Raw genomic sequence first — 17,388 nt, 5'->3', positions numbered from 1 at the left:
ACGAAAGGGTTAAAGGGACAGTTCACCCAAAAACTTTCTCCCCTTTAAATTATTCCCAATGATCCTTTATACCTGCTAGAGTGTATTAAATTGGTTGCAAGTAGCTCCTTTACTCATATTTCAGCATTTGAAATAGCTGATTTAGCTTGTGGTTTCCCAACCTATACTGAAAGTTTTGATACTGGCGTATACACTATTGACAAGCCTAAGTAAACACAGCCAGCAGAAGAGATTACATCCTCAGTGTAGGGGCATGATTGTTAAGTAATAAAATGATAATTTTCCATTGTTCTCTCTATGTATTGAGTTGGTGTTTCAGACAAATATAAGATAAGGAAGCAAGTCTGTGTACATGAAAGTGATAACATAATGAGATCTGATATTACCTGAAGCTCAACACATTGTAATAGGCTGTGGTTTCAATGCACAAAACCAGCTACTTCAGATACACAAATAAACCCGAAAATGCAATTTCTCAAATATTTTATACCCTGCAGTTGGTATAACAAGTCATTTAAAATACATTTATGGAAAAACAATTTTACAGTGTACTGTCCCTTTAATTGCATGCAAGAAAAAACGTACTTATTTTACATGTAGTACTCCTAGCTCTTCAGTTCTTTTTTGTCTTCAAGAAGCAGAGCGCTACAGCCAATTAGAAGCTGTAATGATAGTTTCTTTTGAGACCAAATGTGCAGATTTATGCTGCCTGCTATCAGCCTCTGCTATATGGTATCCGGAAAGACTAGCTGTTACTTGCTCACATACAAATAGCTGCAAATATCAAAAACATAAAATGGAGGATTAGTTATAGCTATTGGCTATGGTATGACAAACCCAAATCAAGTGCTCCTTCACAGCTTCTCCAATATTTGGGTACCTAAATTCTGCATTCAAAGGTGGCTTTTTACTAATGAATGTTTGCCTGCACCTTTAATCGTGGCTCTAGCTGTTTTGGGGATTCAGAAAAATATAAACAAAACATTACAAAGAACTGCTCTCAGAGCATACTGAGTACAAATCTGGTATTACTGGCAGACAATTTAGAATAAACTGGTTGTTTTTCACCAATAACATTCAGTAAATCTGTATCCACATCCAGTGACCCAGGAAGCTAATCCCACTGCAAATTGGAAGAAACAATCCACCAAGTTTTACAGCTGACGCAATCATTAGAATGCTTGATTAGCTTTTAACAATGTACAGCTAAAGTATGGGCAAAGTAGTCCAATCCACAAGCTTTCTTGAGTCCTCTTGACGCATTATCATTTATTTATAAAGCGCCAAAATTTTACACTGCTATACAAAGGTACATTACAATCATAAGGGTACAATATAGTAAGACTATACATTGCACATTACTACACTTAAATTGACAAACAAAAGTAGAGTAGCAAAGCGGCCTGCCCTTGAGCACAATCAGTTGTAGATGCACTTTTATGCAGAATGAGCTATAGTTAGAGAGGCTCTCAAGCTTAGAATCCAAAGGCTTGTTAAAAAGCCTTTTTGAGAAATCTACTAGTGTTTCTCTGGTTTAGAATTGGAGTTCAACTCCATTTTAAACTGTTATCAAAGAGACAAGTACTACTGAGTTTGGCCTCATCTTACTTAAATATATGGAGAGCTATAAGAGTCAGACTGGTGGTGTGTTGATTGACCTGTCTCTAGAAGGCTTTGAGGAGAGCCTGGTTGGCCTTACGGGTCTGTCTTTCACAGTTCCTACTCTGCTGTTAATGGAGAGACACAATGTAGATTAGGCAGATGTAGGTACAGAGCACAATCGATAATGTTGATGCAATGAAGTCATAGAGACACCTTTTGTATTCTGCCCTCTAATCTGTATCTGCTGAAGGGATAAGATAACTCTTAGTGTTTCTAAGCAAATGAGGTTTGGGGAGCAAATTGGAGATGAGTGATATTCCAGGGAGTCCACTACACTACCAATAGGAGCATCACAGAGGCCATAAGTTCCTCAGCGTGCAGAGTGTTTCACAAGACAACCTGGACACTGCAGGTGTGGTCTGGAGTGGGATGAGGCTGTAGCAGTACTTCCACAGATGATCCTTGTTTTTTTAAAGGGACACTGAACCCAATTGTTTTCTTTTGTAATTCAGATAGAGAATGCAATTTTAAGCAACTTTCTAATTTGCTCCTATTATCACATTTTCTTCATTCTCTTGCTATCTTTATTTGAAAAAGAAGGCATCTAAGCTTTTCTTGGTTTCAGTACTCTGGATAGCACTTTTTTATTGGTGGATGAATTTATCCACCAATCAGCAAGGACAACCCAGGTTGTTCACCAAAATTGGGTCGGCATCTAAACTTACATTCGTGCATTTCAAATAAAGATACCAAGAGAATGAAGAAAATTTGATAATAGGAGAGTAAATTAGAAAGTTGCTTAAAATTTCATGCTCAATCTGAGTCACGAAAAAGAAAAAATTTGGGTACAGTGTCCCTTTAAGTATTGCTGCAGTTTGAAAAGTAAGATGCCTATAGTATGCCTGCATTGACTTAGATCTGTCCATCGAAAAATCTGGTAGCGTTTGCTCCTGCTCTCACTTAGGCCCCAATGTTAAAAGCATTGAAATAATGGCAATATTTTAAAAAGGGATCCATCTTGCAATTGAGATCTTCTTATGTATAAGATTAGAGTTAAAGTATAGAAGCTTTCTGTTTGGTTTTATGCTCTAGTTCTTTCTGTAAAGAGATTTGCAATTCTCTTCCAATAGTTAAAAAATGTCATTTTTATCCAGTATATGTGTTTGTATGTATATGTGTATTTATATATATATATATATATATATATATATATATATATATATATATATATATATATATATATATTTATTTATTTATTTTATTTATTTATAAAATATTTTACCAGGAAGGATACATTGAGATTTCTCTCGTATTCAAGTATGTCCTGGGATATATATATATACTGTATATATATATACTGTATATATCTCAATATAATAGTAAGGTATGTACATTTAGTAGTTTCGTGAGGAAACGAATGGGGAAGATGGCTGCTACTAGCAGCATTCGCTTATTTTCAGAGACTGTTTTCTTTTTTTGAAAGTGCAACACTCTAAGATTTGTTCAAATTCAGATCTTAGTGTGTTGCACATCCACAAGAAGAAATCTGTCTCTAAAAAGAGCCAAATCCTGCTGGTGGCCTCCATCTTCCCCATTTTGTTTCCTCACAAAACTGCCAATGGCACATCCCTTATAATAGTGATATACCTGCATAAATGTATTCTTATCAGCATTCAGGTTTTCAATTGTATAGCTGATTTTGTATTGTTTGATCACCTGTGACTTGTGTTGTATGTAAATCAGAACCTCAAAAATAAAATTAAAAACAAAAACCACCAGGGCATTAGCACAAAACTATGTACAGAAAATCAACAGCAAAGGCTAGTTGGCTTCCACTCACATAAAAGTAGCTGCAAATAATACATTAAATGGAGGCTTTTGGCCAATAAATGGCAAGTCCAAGTGCACATTCACATTAAGGTAATCAGTCTTTGAAAAGTGCCGAATGATGCTGGTGGCCGCCATCTTCCTCATCCGTTACCTCACGAAACTGCCAAATGCACATCCCTAAATATAGTGATGTACCTGCATAAATGCATTGTCAGCATTGAGATTTTCAATTGCATAGCTGGTTTTGTATTGTATGAATATCTGTGACTTTACTAATCAGAACCTAAATAAAAAAAATCCACTAGGGCATTACCACAAAACAATGTACAGAAAAATAACAGTGAATACTAGCTGGCTTCCACTCACATAAAAGTATCTGCAAATATTTACTACATTAAATGGAGGAATAGTTACAGTTGTTTGCCAATAAATGGCAAGCCCAAGTGCTCCCTCAGTGCCCTTACAATACTTGGCCCCCTTGGTCTAAAAGCAGGATGCTCATAAGAGCAGTGGGAACTCATAAACATGATCACACTGAAGGAGATGCAATTTATAATGTAAATTATGTGTAATGGTCTTAAAGGGATAGAAAGGTAAAAATTGGAATGTGCACATATGCTTCGAGGGCTGGTCAGTATTCAAACACGGCACATGGCCCTCACAGCATATATATGCTGCTGAAAGCCTGTAATAACTTTTACCAGAATGCTATTGGAAGTCTATCGAAAAATGTTTTTATTTACAATTTAAATGCACCTATGCACATTTCAGTTTTGACCTTTCAATCCCTTAAAGGTAAGGGTCACAAAATTATTAATATTGGTTTAAGAAGACATTCTTACCTCTAAGGATTCACTCATGATCTGTACTGATCATCTCCACGTCTTCAATAACCCAGGAAGGGTCTTACTTACCTGTTGACAGACTCTCCATATTCATGCACACAACCATGAGTATATGTGTGCTGTTTTATTCTGGTCTCCAAATGGCTTTTTCAAAGCCAAGATTCATCCTTTGCAGAAGAACAATGTAATCAGATTTAGGCTTTCTTAAAGGCGGTACCTACCTACAAAATAAATTACTCATATAAACTCTTGCCTTGAAAAGTTACACTGTTTAAAGGAAGGTGGCATTCCTTATTAACTGAAAGGCAACCATTAATGGAGTAGTAATATTGTGAGAGCCTCATTAGTGATACTGTTTGGTGTGAAACAGTACAAATACAGTTTATAACTAAATCGGAATACCAGCACTACAAAGCAAAAGGTAATCAAGATATTACCACCTCTTTCTCCATGATATAATGCTGTATGCCACAAGTAATAATACAAGTGTTCATATCCTTTCCAGAACAAGAGTAAAGTTCTCATATCAAGTATAACTTCTCCCTAGATTCTCTACTGTGTTAAAATAAAAAAAATAAACATAGCAAAATATATATATAAAAAAAAAAAAAAAGCTTTATTCAAAGTGGGCTGGCAATGGTGGGGGAGAAGAGGATAACCACAGAGCATTATTATCCCCTTGAGGAATGATTTTATATTAAAGTAATGGTACTAATATACCATTTATTCAACCAAGATTTCATATTTCAGTTTAAATGATTCTTAGTTTACATCACTTAAAAAAAAAATAAAAAAACACAGATGGCAAAATGTACTTGCATAACATGAAAAATACACTAGGTGGCAATCTCATAAGTCTTGATACCAAGACAGTCTATATACACAACAGATATTGCATATGCTAGGGAAAAACAAAGAAATTGAGATAAAAAAATCCCTAAAATATACAGCTCAAATAAAAACCAAAAACATTTTGAGTGTCCTTTCCATGAGGTCATTAAAAAGAAAAATATGAGCATTTTATTTAAAAGGACATGCCACTCAAATATTGTCTCTGTTCTATATAAAAGAGGATGTTTCAAAAACTATCATTCTCATTTTTTTTGGATGTTCTTGTTCTAAATACATCAACTGCCAAATTCAGTGGCAGTTGTCCCTAGTAAGCTGTAGACACCCAGAATCATGTACTTCTTGTATAATTTTAGAATCATTTTACATTTAAAGGGGCATGAAAGTCGAAATTCAAATGAGTCAAATAGAGCATTCAAACATTGATACTTTTCAAATTACGTCAGTTAACATTTACTTTGTTCTCTTTGTAGTCTTTATGAAAAAAGCATACCTAGGTAGGTACAACAATGCACTATTTGGAAGCTAGATGGTGATTGGTGTCTACACATGCCTCTTCTTATTGGCTCACCAGATGTGATGAGCTAGGTCCCAGTAATGCATTGCTTCTTAGTTGACTTTCACTATGAGTTTAACTCCTTTGCAGGAGTTAACCCCACACTTATATCAAGCAATAGTGTGATAATAAAATGCTTTAACACATTTTATTTAAGAATTCTTCATTGAAAAATATTTTAACATGTTCAAAGGAACAGAAACCCCAAAAAAATCTTTCATGGTTGAGAGAGCGTATAATTTTAAACCACTTTTTAATTTACTTCTATTATCAAATTTGAAGGAGCAGTAGAGCACTACTCTGAGCTAGCTAAACACATTGGGTAAGCCAATTACAAGAGACATATGTGTGCATGCACCAATCAGCTGCTAGCTCTTAGTCATGCATTACTACCCCTGAGCTTATCTAGGCATGCTTTTCAAGAAAGGATACCAAGAAAACAAAATTGGATAATAGAAGTAAATTGGAAAGTTGTTTAAAAAGGTATGCTCTATCTCACTGGTTTTCAAACCTGTCCTTACACCTCCCTAGCAGGCCATATTTTGAAGATATCTGACCTAGAGCACAGGTGAAATTATCAGCTGATTAGTAAACATGGTTATTTTGCCTGCTCTCGTCCAAGGTAATCCTGAAAATCTGGCCTGTTGGGGAGGCGTGATGACAGGTTTGAAAAACAGTCAGTGCTCTATCTAAACCATGAAAGAAAAAAATTGATTTCTTTAACTGCTGCTCTTTTGTATATGAAACATTTTGGAGAACCATGTATGTTTATGGCATGGACAGCACTATATGATTTTTCAGTCCAAGCATACTTGGTTTGGTAGCCAATATTGTTATCATTTATCTAATGTACGTTATTGGTCATTCTGTGTGTGTTGAGTATTTATCAAGTGCCTTTGCATGTTAATTTTTATGTGTTGATTTTGTTGTTTATGTTTAGTCGATAACTTGTGGTCGGGAGGCTTGTGATCGCCAAAGTCTGCTCTCCATGCATCGTATGGGTTACTTTTCTGATAGTGAATATAACAATTTTTCAATACAAGAATTGTTTTACTTTGCATTGTGTTAGTTCATATGATTAAAAAATGGCATATTTGGAGCCATAAAACATGATTCACTAGATTGGAATAAACCCAAACATTTAATTAAGAAAATATTTAATAGTTTTCATGTATTGTCATTTAATAAAGTTCCCAAATTAGTAGAACTTCCCTCTCTATATTTTCTTAATATTAAAAAAATCGAATTAATTCAATAACAAAATATTGCATCATTGCTTGCCACTCTTCAAGACAAGATGGCATTTCAAACAAACTCATTTACAGAGCACATGTAATCGCAGTATCAAAAAGTCATGTTACTTTGCTTTCTATTTTGCCAGAAAGCCCACCTGTGTTGTACGGCTCATCACTGACAAGGCAAAACTGTCAACTTTCCAAACTGAAAGACCCTTTAAGGCTTTGATGAAAACAGAAAATTAGAACCAGTAAGGTTAGCTACAAATGGTCTTATAAACAGTGCATGAATGATACATCTTATAATTACCTATAGTGGATGATAAATATTTCCAACTGTCTAAGGAACTGACCTGATTTACCATCAGCTAGATTTAGAGTTTGGCGGTAGCCGTGAAAACCAGCGTTAGAGGCTCCTAACGCTGGTTTTGGCCTACCGCTGGTATTTAGAGTCAGTCAGGAAAGGGTCTAACGCTCACTTTCCAGCCGCGACTTTTCCATACCGCAGATCCCCTTACGTCAATTGCGTATCCTATCTTTTCAATGGGATCTTTCTAACGCCGGTATTTAGAGTCGTGGCTGAAGTGAGCGTTAGAAATCTAACGACAAAACTCCAGCCGCAGAAAAAAGTCAGTAGTTAAGAGCTTTCTGGGCTAACGCCGGTTTATAAAGCTCTTAACTACTGTGCTCTAAAGTACACTAACACCCATAAACTACCTATGTACCGCTAAACCGAGGCCCCCCCACATCGCCGCCACTCTATTAAAATTTTTTAACCCCTAATCTGCCGCTCCGTACACCGCCGCCACCTACGTTATCCCTATGTACCCCTAAACTGCTGCCCCTAATACCGCCGACACCTACATAATATTTATTAACCCCTAATCTGCCGCCCCCAATGTCGCCGCCACCTACCTACACTTATTAACCCCTAATCTGCCGACCGGACCGCACCGCTACTGTAATAAATGTATTAACCCCTAATCCGCCTCACTCCCGCCTCAATAACCCTATAATAAATAGTATTAACCCCTAATCTGCCCTCCCTAACATCGCCGACACCTAACTTCAAGCATTAACCCCTAATCTGCCGACCAGAGCTCACCGCTACTCTAATAAATTTTTTAACCCCTAAAGCTAACTCTAACCCTAACACCCCCCTAAATTAAATATAATTTTTATCTAACGAAATAAATTAACTCTTATTAACTCTTATTAAATAAATTATTCCTATTTAAAGCTAAATACTTACCTGTAAAATAAACCGTAATATAGCTACAATATAAATTATAATTATATTGTATCTATTTTAGGATTAATATTTATTTTACAGGCAACTTTGTATTTATTTTAACCAGGTACAATAGCTATTAAATAGTTAATAACTATTTAATAGCTACCTAGTTAAAATAATTACAAAATTACCTGTAAAATAAATCCTAACCTAAGTTACAATTAAACCTAACACTACACTATCAATAAATTAATTAAATAAAATACCTACAATTATCTACAATTAAACCTAACACTACACTATCAATAAATTAATTAAATACAATACCTACAAATAAATACAATTAAATAAACTAACTAAAGTACAAAAATAAAAAAGAACTAAGTTACAAAAAATAAAAAAATATTTACAAACATTAGAAAAATATTACAACAATTTTAAACTAATTACACCTACTCTAAGGCTCCTAATAAAATAACAAAGACCCCCAAAATAAAAAAATGCCCTACCCTATTCTAAAATTAAAATAGAAAAGCTCTTTTACCTTACCAGCCCTGAAAAGGGCCCTTCTGCCCCAAAGAATTCAGCTCTTTTGCCTGTAAAAAAAAAACCATACAATACCCCCCCACCCACCACCCACATACCCCTAATCTAACCCAAACCCCCCTTAAATAAACCTAACACTAAGCCCCTGAAGATCTCCCTACCTTGTCTTCACCACGCCGGGTTCACCGATCGATCCAGAAGAGCTCCTCCGATGTCTTGATCCAAGCCCATTCGGGGGGCTGAAGATGTCCATGATCCGACTGAAGTCTTCATCCAAGCGGGAGCTGAAGAGGTCCATGATCGGGCTGAAGTCTTCATCCAAGCGGGAGCTGAAGAGGTCCATGATCGGGCTGAAGTCTTCTATCAAGCGGCATCTTCAATCTTCTTTCTTCCGGATCCATGGTCATCCCGCCGACGCGGAACATCCATCTTCACCGACGACTTCCCGACGAATAACGGTTCCTTTAAGGGACGTCATCCAAGATGGCGTCCCTCGAATTCCGATTGGCTGATAGGATTCTATCAGCCAATCGTCCCTTAAAGGAACCGTCATTCGTCGGGAAGTCGTCGGTGAAGATGGATGTTCCGCGTCGGCGGGATGAACTACATGGATCCGGAAGAAAGAAGATTGAAGATGCCGCTTGATAGAAGACTTCAGTCGGATCATGGACCTCTTCAGCTCCCGCTTGGATGAAGACTTCAGTCGGATCATGGACATCTTCAGCCCCCTGCTTGGGCTTGGATCAAGACATCGGAGGCTCTTCTGGATCGATCGGTGAACCCGGCGTGGTGAAGATAAGGTAGGAAGATCTTCAGGGGCTTAGTGTTAGGTTTATTTAAGGGGGGTTTGGGTTAGATTAGGGGTATGTGGGTGGTGGGTTGTAATGTTGGCATGGGGGGGGTATTGTATGTTTTTTTTTACAGGCAAAAGAGCTGAATTCTTTGGGGCATGCCCCGCAAAGGGCCCTTTTCAGGGCTGGTAAGGTAAAAGAGCTTTTCTATTTTAATTTTAGAATAGGGTTGGGCATTTTTTTATTTTGGGGGTCTTTGTTATTTTATTAGGGGGCTTAGAGTAGGTGTAATTAGTTTAAAATTGTTGTAATATTTTTCTAATGTTTGTAAATATTTTTTTATTTTTTGTAACTTAGTTCTTTTTTATTTTTTGTACTTTAGTTAGTTTATTTCATTGTATTTATTTGTAGGTATTGTATTTAATTAATTTATTGATAGTGTAGTGTTAGGTTTAATTGTAGATAATTGTAGGTATTTTATTTAATTTATTTATTGATAGTGTAGTGTTAGGTTTAATTGTAACTTAGGTTAGGATTTATTTTACAGGTAATTTTGTAATTATTTTAACTAGGTATCTATTAAATAGTTATTAACTATTTAATAGCTATTGTACCTGGTTAAAATAAATACAAAGTTGCCTGTAAAATAAATATTAATCCTAAAATAGCTACAATATAATTATAATTTATATTGTAGCTATATTAGGGTTTATTTTACAGGTAAGTATTTAGCTTTAAATAGGAATAATTTATTTAATAAGAGTTAATTTATTTCGTTAGATTTAAATTATATTTAACATAGGGGGGTGTTAGTAATAGGGTTAGACTTAGCTTTAGGGGTTAATACATTTATTAGAGTAGCGGTGAGATCCGGTCGGCAGATTAGGGGTTAATTATTGTAGGTAGGTGGAGGCGACGTTGGGGGCGGCAGATTAGGGGTTAATAAATATAATATAGGGGTCGGCGGTGTTAGGGGCAGCAGATTAGGGGTACATAGGGATAACGTAGGTTGCGGCGGTGTACAGAGCGGCAGATTAGGGGTTAATAATAATATGCAGGGGTCAGCGTTAGCGGGGGCGGCAGATTAGGGGTTAATAAATATAATATAGGGGTCGGCGGTGTTAGGGGCAGCAGATTGGGGTACATAGGTATAATGTAGGTTGCGGCGGTGTACGGAGCGGCAGATTAGGGTTTAATAATAATATGCAGGGCTCAGCGATAGCGGGGGCGACAGATTAGGGGTTAATAAGTGTAAGGTTAGGGGTGTTTAGACTCGGAATACATGTTAGGGTGTTAGGTGCAGACTTAGGAAGTGTTTCCCCATAGGAAACAATGGGGCTGCGTTAGGAGCTTAACGCTGCTTTTTTGCAGTTGTTAGGTTTTTTTTCAGCTCAAACAGCCCCATTGTTTTTTATGGGGGAATCGTGCACGAGCACGTTTTTGAAGCTGGCCGCGTCCGTAAGCAACGCTAGTATTTAGAGTTGCAGTGGCGGTAAATATGCTCTACGCTCCCTTTTTTGGAGCCTAACACAGCCCTTCTGTGAACTCTAAATACCAGCGGTATTTAAAAGGTGCGGGAGAAAAAAGCATGCGTAGCTAATGCACCCCTTTGGCCCAGAACTCTAAATCTAGCCGCATGTTAATAAAATTTCCTCTATAAGGAAAAACTAAGAGGCGCTATAAGTAATGTCCACAACAAAAAATAAGTGTCCAAAGTTTGCAAAGGTGGAAAAAAAAGATGGTTCATGTGCAGGATAAGCAGCTCTTCTTCAAACCCACAAACAATGATATCCAGCTTCCTAAAAAGGACAAGATATGCGCCACAGTGTGTGAACTATAAAACATATAACACCAATCACGTTGAGATGGAGATACTCATAAAGGAAGCAGCACCAAATCATGTAGGCTGAACTATTTGCAGCGGCCCAGCTCACTGTCTCTCGGTCTCCCAGGCAGAAGTCTTTAGCTTTGTTTTAATAACTTTTACTATATCTGGAATAGGATTGTTTTAATGTCTGATTCTATGATTATTACTTATCTACAACACTATGTGAGTCACTAGGGCTATGGAGTGTTAATCTTCATCCCTAAAAGTGCAGCTGATCCTTGAAGCTTGAGACAATATGTTCGCTGCATCTTTGGGATGTTTCGAGAGATCAAGAGACAGTGAGCTGAGCTGCTGCAAACAGTCCAGCCTGCGTGACTTGGCACGATTTGGTGATGCTTCCTTTATGAGTGTCTCCATCTCCACATGATTTGGAGTTACATGTTTTATAGTTCACACAATGTGGTGCCTTTCTTGTCCTTTCTAGGAATCTGGATATCGCTGATTTTCCATGTGACCAGTTCATACTTAATACACATTTTAATCTTGCAACCAAATACTGTACATATGTAACTTATTGCCTTTCATTTTGAGTAATCGGGTTGTTAGCAATACAAATGAATATTTAAGAAATTAAAAAAACTATACAAAATATGTGACAATATTACTACATTATGAATTTGGGTGCACTTTTTTTCCTTGTCTTATTTCATTGTGATTGTAATTTAGAAATGTTTAAACCACTATATATCGAAACTTACCAGAAAGAATGTTGTATAGATCTTTCCATGGCTTTTTTATAGTAGTAAGTCCAGAAATCATAGAAAGAACTGAGAAGTACCATGACATTACACAATTTCAAAATGAGCATAAATTGTTTAAGCCAAGGGTTTACCTTCATATTACAGAGCTACAATAGCTTTATGTATAATGATCAATATATACTTCAATGGAGAGCTGCAACTCTTCTAGAAAAGGTAAATTTACTCAATACATAAAAAGACTTAAAAAGAGTCACTCAGGGTTCATCACATATCACTGAGACAAAACACCTTTACTTTTAAAGGGATACAAAACCCAATATTTTACTTACATGATTCAGATAGAGCATACAATGTTAAACTACTTTCCAATTTCCTTCTATTATCAAATTTGCTTTATTCTCTTGGTATCTTTTGTTAAAGGAGCAGCATCAACTACACATCTTACACAGAATGGAACCTAAAAGTACCATGTCACTCATAGTTCATACTTTTTTCGCCCTCTCTTATAAAAAGGTGGGAATATGAATAATTGGATAATTTTGGCCCCTAGAAACTGGGAAGAGTTTACTTAAACTGTACGATGGGTTATAGAAAGAAATAATTTATCTTATCAGATGTAATAACTGTTTATTGACATGCTAAAGTGTTAGGATCCTTCAGATATTTTGCTATCAAACCAATCCAGGCCAGTAGTCTTGTTATCCTGGCATCAAGTGGAGTGATAACAAAAAATCTTTGCGATAGTAGTGATAGGACCCAGGAGGAGGATGTCTGAGCACCAGGAGAATAGCAAGGAGATAAGTACCAGGAAATGACCGGAAAGGTCAAGGCAGAGTTGATAAGCCAGGGAGTCAAACCAGATGGTCACAGTAAACAGAATTGGAGTCCAAAAGCTTAGTCAGGGAGATCCAAGGTCAAAACCAATCGAGCAACAAACAGAGTTAAATCAGCAGGCAGAAGAATGGTCAAAGGAGGTCCGAATCACAAGCCAGAATTCGATATCCAAAAATAAGTACAAAGCACACCCACGAGATAGACTCAATACTAGGGCAATGAGACAAAGAAACTGAATGGAATTTAAGAGAAAAAGGGCGCCAAAGATGATGCGAGAACGATGCGTCGAGAATGACGCAACATACGAAAAAACACGGAGCGAGGCGTCAAAGATGACGCGAGATGGACTGCTTCGAAAGAGTAACCGCATCATAGTAATCGTGACTAGGCAACCCGGCGTCATGGTAACCCGGCGTCTTAACAGTACCCCACCCTCAAGATTCTTAGGAAGAGGGCCCAGGGTTATTGGGATTAGAATGGTGGAAGGAACGAACCAACCCAGGAGCATGAACATCGGTAGTAGGTACGATCCACCACTGAATAACCCTTCCAATCTACCAGATACTACAGCTTGGAGTCCAGAATACGAGACACTTCGTATTCCTGGTGACCATCTACCACAAGAGGAGGAGGGCAATGGACCGGACGGGAGTTCTATGAAAACACTACAAGTTTGAGCAGCGAAGCATGAAAGACAGTGTATACTCGGAAGGTAGAAGGCAAGGCTGACAGGGACTACTTTCTGCAAGATACTGAATGGTCCAACATATCGAGGACCAAGCTTGGCCGAGGGTTGTTTCAGCTTCAAATGTCAGGTAGAGAGCCACACTTTACTATCAACCCGAAGATGATTACAATCAGATCTGTGCCGATCAGCGAAAGTCTTAGCTTTAGTAAGGGAGTGGAGTAAAGCCTGACGAATGTTTCGCAAGTGTCTGAGGAGAGAGCATACTCTTTGAGAAGCAGTAATCCAAAGTCACCAAGGGAAAGGTTGATATCCCAGGGCTGCTTGAGTGGGTGTGGTTTTAAGGGAGGCATTCCATTGTGTGTTGTGTGCTAATTTGGCCAGAGGCAAAAAAGAGAACCAATTGTCCGGGTGAGTATTAACATAGTGTCGTAGGTAGACCTCTGACTGATTGTTACGTTCAGTAAGTCCAATAGGTTGCGGATGGAAGGCTGTGGAAAGTGATATTGTTATTCCCAACTGTTTACAAAAGCTCTCCAAAACATAGTCGCAAACTGAGTTCCCCGATCAGCGACAATACCAGTATCAGTATATGTTGAATGAAAAAAACGGATAATTTCTGTGCAGTTGGCAGAACAGGTAAGGCAATGAAGTGAGCCATACAGAAGAAACCAGTCAACAACAACCCATACGGTAGTATTACCATCTGAAGGAGGTAGAACAGTTATAAAGTCCATTGTTCAATGGATCCAAGGAAGATGAGGAATAGGCAGTGGATGGAAGAGACCTGGAGGTGGTTGTCAGGAGGTCTTGTTGGAGTTGCAGACAGAACAAGAAGATACCTATTTTTTAGCATCATTTTTTTTTTAATGTCGGCCACCATACATGCCTTTTTCATCTCTCCAGGGTGTATTTGACAACTGGGTGTCCAGAGAGCTTATTGTCATGTGCCCAAGCGAGAAGTTTGACACGCAGCTTCTTAGGTACATAAAGACAATTGGTAGGAGGATGATTTCCAGAAGGGATTCAAGTTTGTGCAGTCCCAAGTATCTTGAGAGTGGAAACATCTACATGAGACACAATTCTGTCTGGAGAGATGATGGTCTTGGAAGAGGACATGGATCCTTTAGAAGGGAATTTTCTGGATAGTGCATCTGCCTTGACATTTTTAGTACCAAGAACAAAAGACAAAATAAAATTGAAACGTGAGAAGAATAATGATCGTCTGGTATTGAGTCTTTTAGCAGATTGTACATAAAGAAGATTCTTGTGATCACTGAGGATTACAAAAGGAACAGATGTGTCATGCTCGGCTGAGCAAGTTCAGGGGTATAGAGCATATGCAAGGTGATGGCTGAGTTAATCTGTGAGGGTGTGGAGAGGTGTGTGTGGAACTCAGTATGCCGGAATGGAAACGCAGAACAAAGAGTCCTTTTCTTGAACAAACTTTACTGCAGGTAATGCAAAGAAACCAGAGATAAAACAATTTAAGGTCATAATCCAACCTGATAATAGTCAAACAAAAGTCTTTTATAAAAGAAAACTTTAAGCAGAAGTCCTTCAACAAACAAAGACTACCCCTGCGGGCACTGTTGATGAGGATTTGGCTTTCAGGATACAGATAAGCATACCCAGGTATCACAACAAGGGCACTTGTTTTCAGAATCAAAGTGAGCATACACTGGTATCACAGCAAGGGTACTTGGTTTCAGAATTAAGGTTAGCATACACCGGTATCACAGCAAGGGTACTTAGTTTCAGGATCAGGAGAGCATATACCGGTATCACAGCAAGGGAACTTGGTTTCAGGAACAGGATTAGCATACAAAGGTATCAAAGATGCTCGGCTTCAAGAACAGGGTAAGCGTACACAGGTATCACAGTAGAGATGCTTGGTTTCAGGAACAGGATTAGCATACACAGGTATCACCATAGAGGAGCTTGGATTCAGGAACAAGGCAAATGTACACAGGTATCACTGTAGAGATGCTTGTCTTTAGGAGTAGGGTAAGCACACACAGTTATCATAGTAGAGATGCTCGGCTTCAGAGCAGGGTAATCATACACAGGTATCACAGCAGAGATACTTAGCTCCAGGAACAGGATAAGCATACACAGGTGTCACCGCAGAAATGCTTGGCTTCAGGAACAGGATAAGCATACACAGGTGTCACAGCAGAGATGCTTGGCTTCAGGAGCAGGGTAAGCATACACAGGTATCCAAGTAGAGATGCTTGGCTCCAGGAACAGGATAAGCATACACAGGTGTCACAGCAGAAATGTTTGGCTTCAGGGGCAGGATAAGCATACACAGGTTTCACAGTAGAGATGCTTGGCTCCAGGAGCAGGATACAAAAGGATCATCAGAATACAAGCCAAGGGTCTATATACAAGGAAAGCAGTCCAATCTTTCATCAAGCTCAGGGAAAATCCAAAAGAATAGTCAATCAGCAAGCCGAGTTCAGAAGCCAGAAATCCACCAACAAAACAGGAATTCTGAAAGCAGAACAGAGGCACAAACAATGGAAACAATCACAATGTCAAGGCAGGAAGTGAATAGTGAAGCAGCCCTTTATAGCAGAGCTGATTACAAAACTACATTGAGCTGACAAGCAGGTTGAGTCAGAGATCAATCCACTGCAGGTAACAAGTCTCTACAAAACTGCAAGCATAAGCAAATACCTCTGGTGGCGAAGAAAAATAGAATCCGGCTGAGATCCAGGAGTTCTAGGTTCAAATCCAGGCATGGCCATGACAAGATGTCCCCTCTAGTAAGTGGAGGCATTCCTCCAATGTCATTTTGATGGCTAAAAGTTATTTATTTCCCACATCATAATGTTGTTCAGGTAGGGAGAATTTCAGAGAAAAGAAGGCAACAGGCTGTATTCAGGAGGTTTTGGGATCTCTTTGAGAAAGAATTGCACCAGCTCCTACATCAAAAGCATCCAGTTCAAAGATAAACTGATTAGCGGGATTTGGATGGTGGAGTACATGAGTGGAACAAAAGGCCTCCTTAAGGAGTTTGAAAGCTTGGACGGCAGTCTCAGATCATTTCTTTACATCTGCACCTTTGTGAGTTAAATTGGTAAGAGGAGTACAGATCGAAGCAAAGTCCTTCATTAATTTTCTGTAGTAATTGGCAAACCCCAGAAAACCTTGCAACTCTTTCAGGTTGGAGGGTTGATGCCAGTCTAGAATGGCAGATAACTTTCCATAATCCATCTCAAATCCATGTTTGTATATAATATATCCCAGGAAAGGGGTTCTTAGTGGATGGAAGGAACACTTCTCAAACTTGGCAAAGAGATGATTATCCCGGAGCTGTTGAAGAACCAAACTAACATGCTTTATGTGATCCTCTGGGGTAGCAGAAAAAATCAGGATGTCATCTAGATAGATGATCACAAATTGATTCAGGTAGTCTCTAAATATTTAATTCACAAAATTTTGAAAGACTGCTGGGGCATTACATAGCCCAAACGGCATCACCAGGTACTCATAATGTCCAAACCTAGTATTGAAAGCAGTCTTCAACTCATCTCCTTCACGGATACGATTCAGGTTATAGGCCCCCCTAAGGTTTAAGTAAGTGAAGATCGTAGAACCTTTCAGGTAGTCGAATAGCTCCAGAATGAGAGGCAGCGGATAGCTATTCTTGATGGTGATTTTGTTTAGAGCTCGATAGTCGATACAGAGGAGTAAACCTCCATCTTTTTTGGAGATGAAGAAGAATCCTGGCTCTGCAGGGGAAGAGGATGAACGAATGAAGCCTCTTTCAAGGTTTTCAAAAAT

Source organism: Bombina bombina, chromosome 6 (genome assembly GCF_027579735.1).
Source record: "Bombina bombina isolate aBomBom1 chromosome 6, aBomBom1.pri, whole genome shotgun sequence".
Lineage (NCBI taxonomy): Eukaryota > Metazoa > Chordata > Amphibia > Anura > Bombinatoridae > Bombina > Bombina bombina.
This window is presented reverse-complemented; position numbering follows the sequence as displayed.